This window comes from Strongylocentrotus purpuratus, unplaced genomic scaffold, assembly GCF_000002235.5.
Source record: "Strongylocentrotus purpuratus isolate Spur 01 unplaced genomic scaffold, Spur_5.0 spur5_scaffold_4, whole genome shotgun sequence".
In the NCBI taxonomy this organism is placed as follows: domain Eukaryota; kingdom Metazoa; phylum Echinodermata; class Echinoidea; order Camarodonta; family Strongylocentrotidae; genus Strongylocentrotus; species Strongylocentrotus purpuratus.
The window spans coordinates 25,117,122-25,130,181 of NW_022145610.1; the positions used below are offsets into that span (position 1 = coordinate 25,117,122).

The window sequence follows — 13,060 nt, forward strand, 5'->3', positions numbered from 1 at the left end:
GAGAATTTGAGGTTGGCTGCAAAAGGGACATAGTTACCTTTAACTTACCTTTAACAAATCAGATTCCAAAAATATATTTTTATATTATATTATAATTTAACATCAACTGTTTGTACTGGCGACCTTTTTGTTACAATGCTTTAAAAAAAAAGTTTCAGATGACTAGTCATTTTAGTACTTTTTTTAAAACCTTTAATGTATTTGTATAGCGACCCATTGAAAGAGTATATGTACCTCAAGGTAGTCTAGAAATGTTGGAGTAATTAACTAAAAATGATATTTCCCTCCAATATATTGCTTAATTTGCATAGTACCCTTATCCTTCAATATTTGAATTATGGGATATTAGCATGGGGAAACTCCTCCATAAATCAACTGGATAAATGATTGTTGCTACAAAAGAGGGCAATGAGAATAATTTGTCTTAAGAACTGAACAGATTAGTTCGTTCAGATCAATTGTTTTATTGCATTATTGCTTTAAAAATATTTGATTTACATAATCTGCGTCTGGGTTGTATTGTGAATCAACTGAATCTGGACGAGTTGCCTCATGCATGCAATAACTTTGTTGTTTTTTAAAAAAAAATGAGAGATTCCACGATTACCCAACGAGACAATCTTCTTATTACCCTATCCGAATGTTAAGAACTCTTTGTAAACAGAAAACCTTAATTTACACTGGCCCGATCTTTTGGAATTCTTTTGATTAGTCTCACCAAGTCTGTTTGCATTTAAACGTAGTCTGAAGTTAAAGCTAGTTAACATGTATAATGAATCCATGTAACATTATGCTCATTTGCTTCAAATGCAAGCCATTATTCATGTTTACAATACACATTTTCTCTTGGAATTTGATTTATAGCAACCAATGTCGCTCAATGATTTTAGTGCATGATAGCTAGAGAATGCTAACTTCATTGTCTCTTTCTTCTGCTTGTGTTGTTTTGCTTGTCTTGTCATGATTATATCGTCTTGTTTTGTTTCGTCCCGTTTTCCCCATCTTTTCCTTGTATTTTCTATTTTGTGATACATTGTACTATGATAGTTTATGTTAGGGAACCTGAATTACAAGCTATGCTTTCCTAAGTTTCCACCGTAATACAGCAAGCAATTATCTTCTTAGTCTCAATTGTATACTTTTACTGCATTGCATGTACCATAGTTATGTATATTTCTCGTTTGCTAATATTTTAATCGGAATGACTTTGTAAATTTTATTTGCTGTTAATGTGGAAATAAAATGTAATTTTCATAATAATGTCTATAATGTTCTCTCGGTAACTGTGTTAACTTATTATGGACGTTCCCAACTCAAGTTATGCTTTCCGGGTTTTCGCCTCCTTCCGTATCTGAACTATTTACTGTATACTCTATGTTGAAATAATTGTTACATATTTATATCATGTATATATACATTGTGTTTTATATTGTACTGTTGAGAAGGAAATAAATGTTAATAAATACAAATATAATACAAATGAAATTAAAAAATATCGGTCAAGCAACGAGCAAATACCTTGGACGTTAAGAGCAGCATTTGTTAAGGAAATATAAGTTCAGAGCATTATGCCTATTTCAGAAAATTGAATATTTATATACATAAACATATTCATTCATTTTAAAGTTTACCATATTAGTAGTTTTATTTATCAAATTATTATTCATGAAATTTGTTTATGTGTATACATTATGATACAGTGAATAAAGTTTATTACTGATTTGATAAGCAAAGGAAAACACTTGTACATCTTACACTCTTAATGTCAGCGAGTAAATTGTGCCGAGTAAAACAAGTTGAGTAACAAAATGAGCAATTCAGTACTCAAGCTGGAGTAAGACCTTGATTTTAGTGGTACTCGTCACCCGAGTAATTTGTTACCTTCGATAAAGAGTAAATCAATGACTCAACATTGAGTACGAATTTCGTTTGTATCAATTTTGAGTAAACTACGGTTGGGTATTACGCTGCGGCAGGTGATAAATAAATCAACATTGATCTCTTACCCGAATTTACCTCGGGTGCGAGTGAAAGTTGGATCGATGGAAAGTGCGACTAGCTGTCAATATGCATGTGACACCTGTTCTACACATTTTTACATAATAGCAGCTGTATGTTCCTTTGTCTACCTAAGGAACTGGATATTTTGTACTCTTTCATTGTCCGTCATGTGCATGTCTCGTGCATGCATGTGCGCGTGCAGAAAGATGCGAAAGAACTGAGATACACTCTTAGAAAAAAGGGTGCAAAAAAGGGTGCAAAATAAGAGTTTATATATACCTTGGAAATATACCTTGGAAGTAGGCATTTAAAGTTAAAAACTTATTTGCCTCTCGTTGACATTCCGATGAAGAATCCATATTTTGGCACATGTTTAGTGGCGCTATACAGCAATTGACGAACATGGACAAGCAAAGGACTCCTCTGGGTCAAATTGATCTTTTCTTGTTGACCAAAACTTCAACAAATTGGATTTAAATCTGTTTAGTGACTTGCTCTCCACAACTACAGAGGAGAGGTTGTTCCATTCATTGATACTTCTCTGTGAAAATGATCCATGTCTAAGCTTCGAGTAGACTTTCTTCTTAACGATCTTGTATCGATGGCCACGGGTTCTATTATCAGTTGGATGGTCAAAGAAGTGTGCTAGATCTAGTTCATCTAGGCCATGCATTATTTTGTATATCTGTATCATGTCTGCTCTATGGCGTCTGTAGGCAAGAGATGGTAAGTTGAGATGTTTTAGTCTCTTCTCGTAGCTCAAGTGTCGTAGCATGTGTATTTGGCGTGTTGCTCTACGCTGTACCTTTTCTATTTTCGTGCTGTCTTTTTTCAAAACAGGATGCCACACCGTTGAGCAATACTCGAGTCTTGGTCTAATAATTGATTTGTATAGATGTATAAAGCCTGTTTTGTCCAAATTAGAAAATGTCCTCTTGATAATCCCTAGCTTGCGATTTGCAGCAGCACATACTCCATCCACATGACGTGAAAACCTCAATTGCTGGTCAAAGGTTACCCCAAGGTCTGTTTCTACTTCAACGGCAGGAATAGGTATATCTTCGTCTGACATGAAATAATCATAACAAGGATTTCTTCGACCATAGTGGATTACCTTGCACTTCTCTTGATTAAATGGTAGTTGCCACTGATGGGACCATTTTGTGAGCTTTGTTAGATCTGCTTGTAGATTTTTGCCATCCAATGAAGAGTGAATTGGTGAGAAGATTTTGGTGTCATCTGCAAATAGTTTGACTTCTGATTCAGTGTTACATATAATATCTGGAATGTCATTAACATACAACAAGAACAGTGTCGGCCCCAGCACGCTTCCTTGAGCTACGCCGCTGACAACTTTTGATGCACTCGATGGGGTACCGTTTATAACTACCCGCTGAGTTCTTCCAGTCAGGAAAGACTTGATCCATCTATGCAGATTACCTGTTATACCGTAGGCCTCTACTTTTTTCAGAAGTCTAGCATGTGGGACACTGTCAAAGGCCTTGCTGTAATCCAAGTAGATACAGTCAATACTTCCCTTGTTGTCTAATTCCTTTGTCCAGGTTTCAGAAACATTTAGCAACTGTGTAGCACAAGATCTACTTCTTCTAAATCCGTACTGTTCCTCCGTGAACAGAGAGTTCTCATTCATATATTTGACAATTTCATCACGTACAATGGTCTCCATTAGTTTGGAAAGAGAACTGGTTAGACTGACTGGACGATAATTTCCTGTTTTCTTTTTATCTCCTTTCTTAAAAATAGGAGTCACATTGGCTTCTTTCCATGAGTCACATACCACGCCACTCGACATAGATTTGTTAAAAAGATGGGCAAGTGGCCGGGAAATGTCGTCCACTAATTCCTTCAGGATGCGATTGTGAATGTTATCTGGTCCAGGAGATTTTGATTGGTCCAATCTCATGATAGCTTTTTTGACATTTTCATAATTAAAACAGACCGTATCCAGTTGCTTGTCACGAATTCTCAGATCAAGGGCTGGTACAAGAGATAAATCCTCCTTAGTAAAGACTGATGCAAAGAATAAGTTCAGTGTTTCTGCTTTATCTGCATCATCGCTTGCAATGGTTCCATCAGGCTTTTCCAAGTCACCAATACCCTGTTTAAATTTGTTTTTACTTTGAACATATCTCCAAAAACTTTTAGGATTGGATTTTATTTCTAAGGTCAGCTTACGTTCAAATGACTTCTTTGCTATGTTTACTTTATCGGTTGCCTCATTTCTTGCTATATTGTAGGATACTCTGTCGGACTCACTTCTAGATTTTTGGAAACGGTTCCAAGCTTTATGTTTACATTTGATTGCTTGACGTACATCGTTGTTCATCCATAGTGGCTGCTGATTATTCCTGGCTTTGACCTTTGGTATAAACTTGGCTGTTAACTCTTCCAAGCAATGTACAAGAATGTCATTATCCGTATTAACATCGCTGTCCTGCACCATTGCTGAAACAAACATATCTTTTACTTTCCCATGCTTCCTCATACTCTCATAATCTCCTTTGAAGAATGCAAAGCGTTCTGTTACAGGTACACTTGTAACCCCACCAGGCAGAAAAAGTCTGAAATCTAGCACCATGTGGTCACTTTTACCAATCGGTGGTGATATCCCTAAACAGTCGACCATGTCTACTTGGTTTGTAATGACGAGGTCTAGAACGTTGGACTTCTGCCCGTCTCTCATCCTAGTGGGCTCTTCCACAAGTTGTGAAAGATACAGATTTTGTAGAACTTCCACAAAGTCTCTGGCAAATTTATTTCCAGTTCCCGATACAGACAGAATATCCCAATCTATCTTTGGTAAGTTAAAGTCTCCAACAATGAATATATTTGTTAGAGGAGAATTTTCTATCTCATAAAAGAGTTTCAAGAGAGCCTCATTATTTGGGTCCGAACTATTTGGGCTTCTGTAGACACATCCAAAGAGAAATACTCTGATCCTGATGAAATTGCACACCATACACTTTCCATGAAGTCACTGTCTTTGAAAACTACTTGCTTTGATTGTAAGTTCTTTTTGCAGTAAATTATAACTCCTCTCTGACTTTCTGCTGGCAAAAACATATTGTATCCACCAATCTGAAGTTCACAATCATCAACTGGATGAAAACAGTTCTTTGGAAATATTTCCACTAAGGCTATGATGTCTGGGTTCCTCACTGAGATTCTTGCTTCTAGTTCTGATTTCTTGTTGAGTAAAGAATCTACATTGCTGTACATACAAGTTAAATGTCTATTATTAATAATACTATTTACATCTGAAAAGTTACCTGGGTTGACTGCTGTGTTAGGCATCCTGAAAAGGCTGTGGGCCTTTTTGTTTACCTTTGTTGCTTGGCTGAGATGAGGGATCCTTTCTCTTCACAAGTTTTTCACCCCGAATCATCCAGTTGTTGTCACCCTCACTCTTCCTCCTTTTCATTTCCTTGACGAGTTCGTTCCTTGCTGCACGTTCTGTTTTTGTGAGATCTGCTTGGATATATAACTCTTTAAAGTCTTTTGGTCCAAAGCGAAGCTTACTAGCTTTCCTCTTTGCTTCCGCACTGGAGTCTGCATTTGAGAATTCCACAAGCACCGGTCTTGGTCTCGAGCTAGTTTCGCTTGCATCCAGTTGTCTTCTTCCCAATCTAATCACACGTTTCACCTCTCCTTCGATTTCCAGGTAATCGAGCATCCCTCGGGTAGAGGCTGTATCATAGTACTGCCTCTCTTTGCCGTCCTCAGAATCATTTTCTGCCAGTCCATAGACAACTATGTTATGTTTTCTTTTATCTTTTTCACTTTCTTCCTTGACACAATCTTGGAAGATTGACTGGACAGATGATGCCAGGACATCTTGAGCTATGTCACTTGGTTCCATTCTCTGCTTATCTGTAAGGGAGCTCTTGATTTCTTTGACGTCAGATTCAAGCCGCTTGCATAACTCTTCCACCTTAGACCAACCGTTGCTCATTTGTTCAAGTTTTTCAAGTCTTTTCTGTGTTTCTCCGAGAAATTTCTTGCACCGTTCCTCAACAATCTGGTCCATTTTGACAGCTTCCAAGGCCTTAAATTCACATGGAGGACAGAACCAGTGAGCTGCATTCACCTTGGTGAATAATCCAAACTCTTCCGACGACAAGGCACTGCATTTCAAGCAGAACCATTTTTCACATCGCTCACATTCGATGCTGTCCTTTCCCCTAATGAGTTGTGATTTACAGGCTCCACCACACATTCGGCCGGGACTTCCGCCTGTTCTAGGCTTATCATTCTCTGTGTGAGATCCCTGACCCCTAGACCTAGTAGTAGCCGACGTCTCCTTTAAGTTAGCAGGTTTTTCCAGGATTTTAGGTTGGGTCTCTGTATTAACGGCGCTACTTGATGAGGATCTAGTGTGAGGTTTACTTCGCAGATCATCCATAGCTGATGATGTATTTAAACAACCAATATAGATCTAGATCTATAACTCAAACTTGAATTTGAAAAAACTTGATTTGGATTTCCTTGATCTAGTACAAATAAGGCTAAGTCAATCTTCCAAACATCCACTCAAAAACCCCAAAATAGATATGCATTTATAATGATGTGCATAAGTATTGTTAAGGTTCTGGCAATAACAAGGTTGGTCACAATGTTAAGTCATCCCCAAGACATATCATTCTAGGCAGATGAAGCCTGATCCTTCTCACACCAAAATGAATGAATGGGATAGTGCTAAGAGCAGCATAGCCAAGTATACATACAGTTTGCTGAATAATATCCATTAAAATCAAGCTGAAGAACTGGCCATCCTGCTTCAATCTTCCTAAATCCTGATTGTCCAGATACTCAGAACCCTTGAATATCCACTATTATGTTCCAGTCTTCCCACAAATGGTGAAATTTTGACCCTAAAAACATCTCAGTCTAGAGCCCTAATATTAAACATGTTCCTTGCTGCATAGCGCCCTCATAAAAAAAGAGTTTGCACCCTTTACATAAAAATGAACCCTATTGAAGGAAAAGGGGTTAAAAAAGGGTGCAATATAAGATTTTGCAGGTACTCAGATTTGGTTCGGATGGGGGTGTACCGCTCAATTTTTTCCTCCATATTTAACGGCGGAAAAGGGTACCCATTTTAGTTGTTTTTTTCGCGAAATACTTGCCCATTTTTGACAATTTTCGGGTGTTCGCCATGCAAACCCTCGAAAATTTTGGGAAAATGGACCCATTTTTAGAGATATTTTTGTGAAAAAGCGACCCATTAGAGCGGCACATCCCCGCATGTCATAATATATTTATGTAAGTACCCCCCCCCCCGACTACAGATATAGAGATAGAGAGAGAGAGAGAGAGAGAGAAAGAGAGAGTGCTGGGAGGGAGAGAAATAGGGGGAGGGGAGAGGGAGGAGGAGAGGGAGATAAGAGAGGTATAGTGAAAGATGGAAAAGAGATCGTGACAAGAGAGATAGTGAAGAAGAGAGACAGACAGAGACGAGAGAGAGATAAAAAGGAGGTAATGAAAATAGAGTTTTAGAACAAAAGTAGTATACAAAGCAAAGGCAAGAGCATAATAATATTATCAGTTTGTGTAATTATTACCTGTAATCTGACAAATGTAAACGATGACAATATTCAGCTTAAATATTTGCCCTGTTATTTGGTCCCAAGTGGAACAGGTAGCATGTTATTTGAAGTACGTGACAAGGAAACTAGGTTTGCTAGTTATTTCTGTCTTCCCTTTGCAAAGTCCTGTTAACTTCGATGAATAATTTAAGAACCTCGAATCAAAGGGAAGAGAGAAATGAAGTATAAGGCCAAATAAATTGATTTCTAGTTTCTTGTTCGATTTTTTCGAAAAAATGAGAGGAGGGGGTCTTATATTATTTGATATTTGGTTGCCTGATAAATCATTGGTTAATGTTCATCCATTTTAAATATACATCATCACAAATTTATGATTTGTTAACATCATAATTATGGACTAATTAAATCCCACATAGAGAAAAGGGGTCGTCATGAGCTAAGCTTGAACTGGCAGCTTACTTATTAAGTAAAACATGTTCATAAGATATAATTATATACATAATATGTGAACAATACATAATGGAACACGATACAATAATTAATGGCAACTGAGATTTTCATATTGTAAGGTAAAACGATACTTTTCGTGGACATACAAATGCTTCTGGGTGAATTTCGAGACAAATTTGTATTGATTGTATTTAATTTGTACATGCATTTTAAGGGCTCAAAACAATGTGGAATGTATTTTATTCTCTGTCTAGTTGCCCTCATATTGTAATCTAGTTTCATTTAAAATATTAAATAACAAAAGTAAAAATAAAGCAATCCAGACTGAACAAAAAAAGGCGAAAAGGGAACGAGAAACTAGGTATTAATTTAATTTGGCCTGATTCCTTTGTATAATACACTCACGAGCAGACGGTTTGTGTTCAGGTCATGCAAACGGCGCACAAAACCATTTGCATTTTTAAGTAGGGCTGTATATGGAGTAATTACTTAAGACTTTCCCCATATGCCCCAAGGGGGTATTGAAGTTGTCATATATACCGTTCGACTAATTTCTCCATGGCACGGTGGATACATGGATGCATCTGCTACCGATTTATGCAGGCATTATGCTAAAAACATTGCGCTTTTATTTCGAAGACGTTGCTCAATCGAACATCTCTAATTTGCCTGCCTCACTTCATGTCGATGTGACTCATAATTATGTTCTTATTTTGCACGAAGACTTGAGCCTTAATGTTAGCTCTTCGTTCGCCAGCAGAGAATCTGAAATACTGGAAATATAACACTGACAATACAAATTGTGTTGCATCGTGGCGCCAACAAAATTTATACACATCATTTTCGGAAAACATCATAATTATATCCCGTGTTATAAACAACGCGATCTCGCCTATAAATGTCAAACTATAAGCTTGGAATGATCAGAAGTGACAAGTGGCCAGTTGGTCATACGATTCTTTAAATTCGGAGGATTTGTTTGTGCAGGCGACTCTGTGATTCGTCGGGATTTGAAGCAGACTACACATAGAGCACTTCTTGGAGACGATACAGACCTCCGTTGCACTTTCCCGCCAATGAACATTATTGTCAATTTTCTCCTACATGGCGTTCGCACCGTCTCTGGAAAGGAGTGAAAGTGGGCACAGTGAAGAAGGAATTACCGGAAAGGATTTGGATAGAGATGGATCACGTATTTTTACTGTCAGGTAAAATCATAACTCATTATGATGATAATCTTAATAAATTAATTACTAAAAACCCATTATTAAAGTAGATATTCATTGATTTTAAAAACTAACTTTATTTTCATTATTGCAAAGTTGAAACTTTGATTCGACAAGGTTATAAAAATTCAATGCTTGGAAACATTTGAAGTAATGATTATTATAAAAATTAAAACGCTAAAATACAGCCCCGGCATAGCACCTGCAGAGCTCTCCGAACGCTGCTGAGATGTGTGAGATCACAGGATGGACATGATTTGCACAAGCAGACGATGTCCCATGACATCTCACACATTTTCAGTGCCTGTTTCTCTTGAGTTCTTTCTCTTACTTCACTACCGTCAGGTTCAGGTTTTTATATCAATTGCAACTGACATTGACCTATTCTTTAATTTCTGATATTACTACAGGAACCCCAAGAACACAATATTTGATGCCAAACGTCTTATTGGGAGGAGATTCACAGATGACAACGTGCAATCAGACATGAAGCACTGGCCTTTTTACCATCATCAACCAAGGAGGCAAGCCGGTGCTACAGGCAGAACATAGGAGAAAAGAAGATTATGGCACCAGAAGAAATCAGCTCCATGGTCTTGACCAAGATGAAGGAGACAGCTGAGGCTTACCTCGGCCAGCAGATCACTGATGCCGTCGTCACTGTTCCCGCTTACTTCAACGATGAACAGCGACAGGCAAAGAAGGACGCAGGTGTGATCGCAGGGCTCGACGTCCTCAGACTCATCAACGAGCCCACCGCTGCCGCCCTAGCTTACGGACTCGATAAGAAGCTGAAGGGGCAGAAATATGTCCTCATCTTTGTTCTTGGTGGTGGTACGTTCGATGTCTCGATCCTGGCCATCGATGATGGATGTTCGAAGTGAAGTCGACAGCCGGTGATACACATCTCGGAGGAGAAGACTTTGATAACAGACTAGTTCATCATCTTGCCGAGGAGTTCAAGCGAAAGCATAAGAAAGACATGAGGTCCAACCCTAGATCGCTTCGTCGCCTCCGTACTGTAGCAGAGCGAGCAAAGAGAACATTGTCAAGCAGTGCTTCAGCATACATCCAAGTTGACTCACTCTACGAAGGTATCGACTTCTCCACCAGTGTCAGCAGAGCACGATTTGAGGAACTGTGTTCGGATCTCTTCAGAAAGTGTTTATAACCCGTAGAGAGGGCCATCATTGATGCTAAGATCGACAAGAACAAGATTGACACCTTGGTACTTGTCGGTGGATCAACACGAATCCCGAAGGTCCAGAAGCTTCTCCAGGAATACCTCAACGGCAAGGATCTCAACAAGTCTATCAATCCTGATGAAGCTGTTGCCTATGGTGCTTCTTTCCAAGCTGCCATCCTCTCTGGCGACCAGAGCAAAGAAATCAAAGATGTTCTTCTAGTCGATGTGGCTCCTCTCTCTCTTGGAATTGAGACAGCAGGAGGTGTGATGACAAAGCTCATTGAGAGGAACACAAGAATCCCAACAAAAGCAACCCAGACATTCACAACCTACTCTGACAACCAGCCAGCCGTTACCATCCAAGTACTCGAAGGAGAAAGAGCTATGACCAAAGACAATAATCGACTTGGCCAGTGAGTTATCCGGTATACCTCCTGCACCTCGGGGCGTCCCTAAGATCGAAGTCTCTTTCGACATCGACGCCAACGGCATCATGGACGTCACTGCCAAGGACGAGAGCACGGGTCGTAGCAACAAGATCACCATCACCAACGACAGCGGAAGGATCTCTAAAGACGACATCGAGCGCATGATCAACGATGCCGAGAGATTCAAGGCCGAAGATGCTGCTCAGCGGGAACGCATCGCAGCTAGCAACCAACTCGAGAGCTATGCCTACAACGTCAAGTCCGCAATCAGAGACGCATCAGTAGGGAGCAAGCTTAGCTCCAACGACAAGGAAGTCGTTACAAAAGCAGTTGATGACGTCATTACTTGGATGGATGACAACTCTTTGGCAAAGAAGGAAGAACTGTCGTTCAAGTTGACAGAGTTGCAGAAGACATGCTCTCCCATCATGGCTAAATTACACGCAGGTAGTAACTCGGATCACCCTGGACCACAGGCCAACTCCTCGTCATCAGGCAGTGGTGGGCCTACTGTTGATGAGATGGATTAAATTCCAGCCATCGTCATCATAGGTGTTGTGGTCAAGTGGATAAGTCACCCGACCGCAGACTACAAGGTACTGGGTCAAATCCCAGCCCGGCACTAACGTCCTTTGGCAAGTCGATAATCTACTTTTGCCACTCTCCACCAAGGAGTTAAATGGGTACCGAGTAGGATGCATTGTGAGCATCTATAAAATGGCGCCTAGCTGGAATGCACCCCAGGGAGTAGATTTTGCTTACATTGTTTTCGGGCAAGCCTGAATCCGATGACCGGGATAATAATATATATTTGTAAAGCGCTTAGAGACATTGCCAATGTAAAGCGCTGTATAAAAGCGATGAAAAATGAAAATTTTTACAATGGACTTTTACTTTCTTGTCGAACCAAATGTAATTTTTGCCTTAACTTTGAGAAATCAGATCCCAAATAATTATGTTTTACATTATCTTATAAGAACTATGTGGCTCGTAAACAACTCATTATCAACTGTTTGTGCTGGCGAAATTCTCCTTATAATGCTTTGGAAAAAAACCTGTTTATTTTGTTCAAATAATATTCCAGATGAATAGTCATTTAGTATGTTTTTCACCTTTTATGTGTTTGTATAGCGACGCCATAACGAAGTGCATGGAATCTATTTTGCTCTATTTCGATCAAGACACGAGCAAATATCTAGGTCGTCAAGAACAGTGTTTGTTCAGGAAGTAAATTTATTTTAAAGTTTACCATATTAGTAGTTTTATTTGTTATCAACTTATTATTTATAAAAAATGTTTATGTGTATAAATTATGCTAAAGTGAATAAAGTATACTACTTATCAATTTTATAAGAAAAGGAAAAAACTTGTACGTCGTATTTTCTGGACTTTATGATGGATGGTAATTTTGGAAAGGGAAAGAAATGGGAAGAGTGTCTACATAAATTATGGATGTCAAAAGGAGTGGAACAGTCAGGAGAAGAGGGAGACTGCAGAGAGAGAAGGGAGAGGTAGAGAAAGATTGAAAAGAGATCGTGACAAGAGAGATAATGAAGAAGAGTTGAGATAGAGAGATAAAAAGAGAGAGATAGAAAGGTGAGAAATAGAGAGACAAGAGAGACAGATAGAGAGGAGGTAACAATTTTTTTTGATGTGGCACATGTCACTTGTGTTCAACTGAGATCAATATACTGAAACAGAACGTGACAATGAGAGACACAGAGAGGGACACAGAGAAAGAGAGCAAATAGGGGAATGTGAGATAGTGTTAGGTGTTCTGGGTGAAAAAAGAGAGAGAGAGAGAGAGAGCGCGCGAGAGAGATAGGGGGGGGGGGGGGTATATATAGACAAGTAATTTATTCACATTTGAAATTCTAGTCAGCCATTCTTTACTTCAATAGGCCTGTTCTTATTTCTTTCTAATAACTACATAATTTTGCAGAAATTAATGAATCGATTTATTTAGAAAAATGAATAAGTCAGTAGAATAACTACCTAGATAATAAATGACATGTTTACTGTGGGTTTCTGTCACAGTGTTAGAGACTGATTTCTTCTCTTGTAAATGCGTACACACGATACTGTCAATCCACCAATACACCAATACAGATTGTTATCAATTACTGTTTGCTTGTGACGTGTTTTTAGGATGCACTAATGCACGTCGCATATCTGCCGATAAGAGAGCAAAGTCTACTACGA

The 13,060-nt window shown here is 38.8% G+C and overlaps 1 pseudogene; it reads left to right on the forward strand.

Annotated features, from left to right (window-relative positions):
• Positions 1-9,652: 9,652 nt before the first annotated feature.
• On the forward strand, positions 9,653-11,511 carry LOC100894120 (annotated as a pseudogene).
• Positions 11,512-13,060: the final 1,549 nt, after the last annotated feature.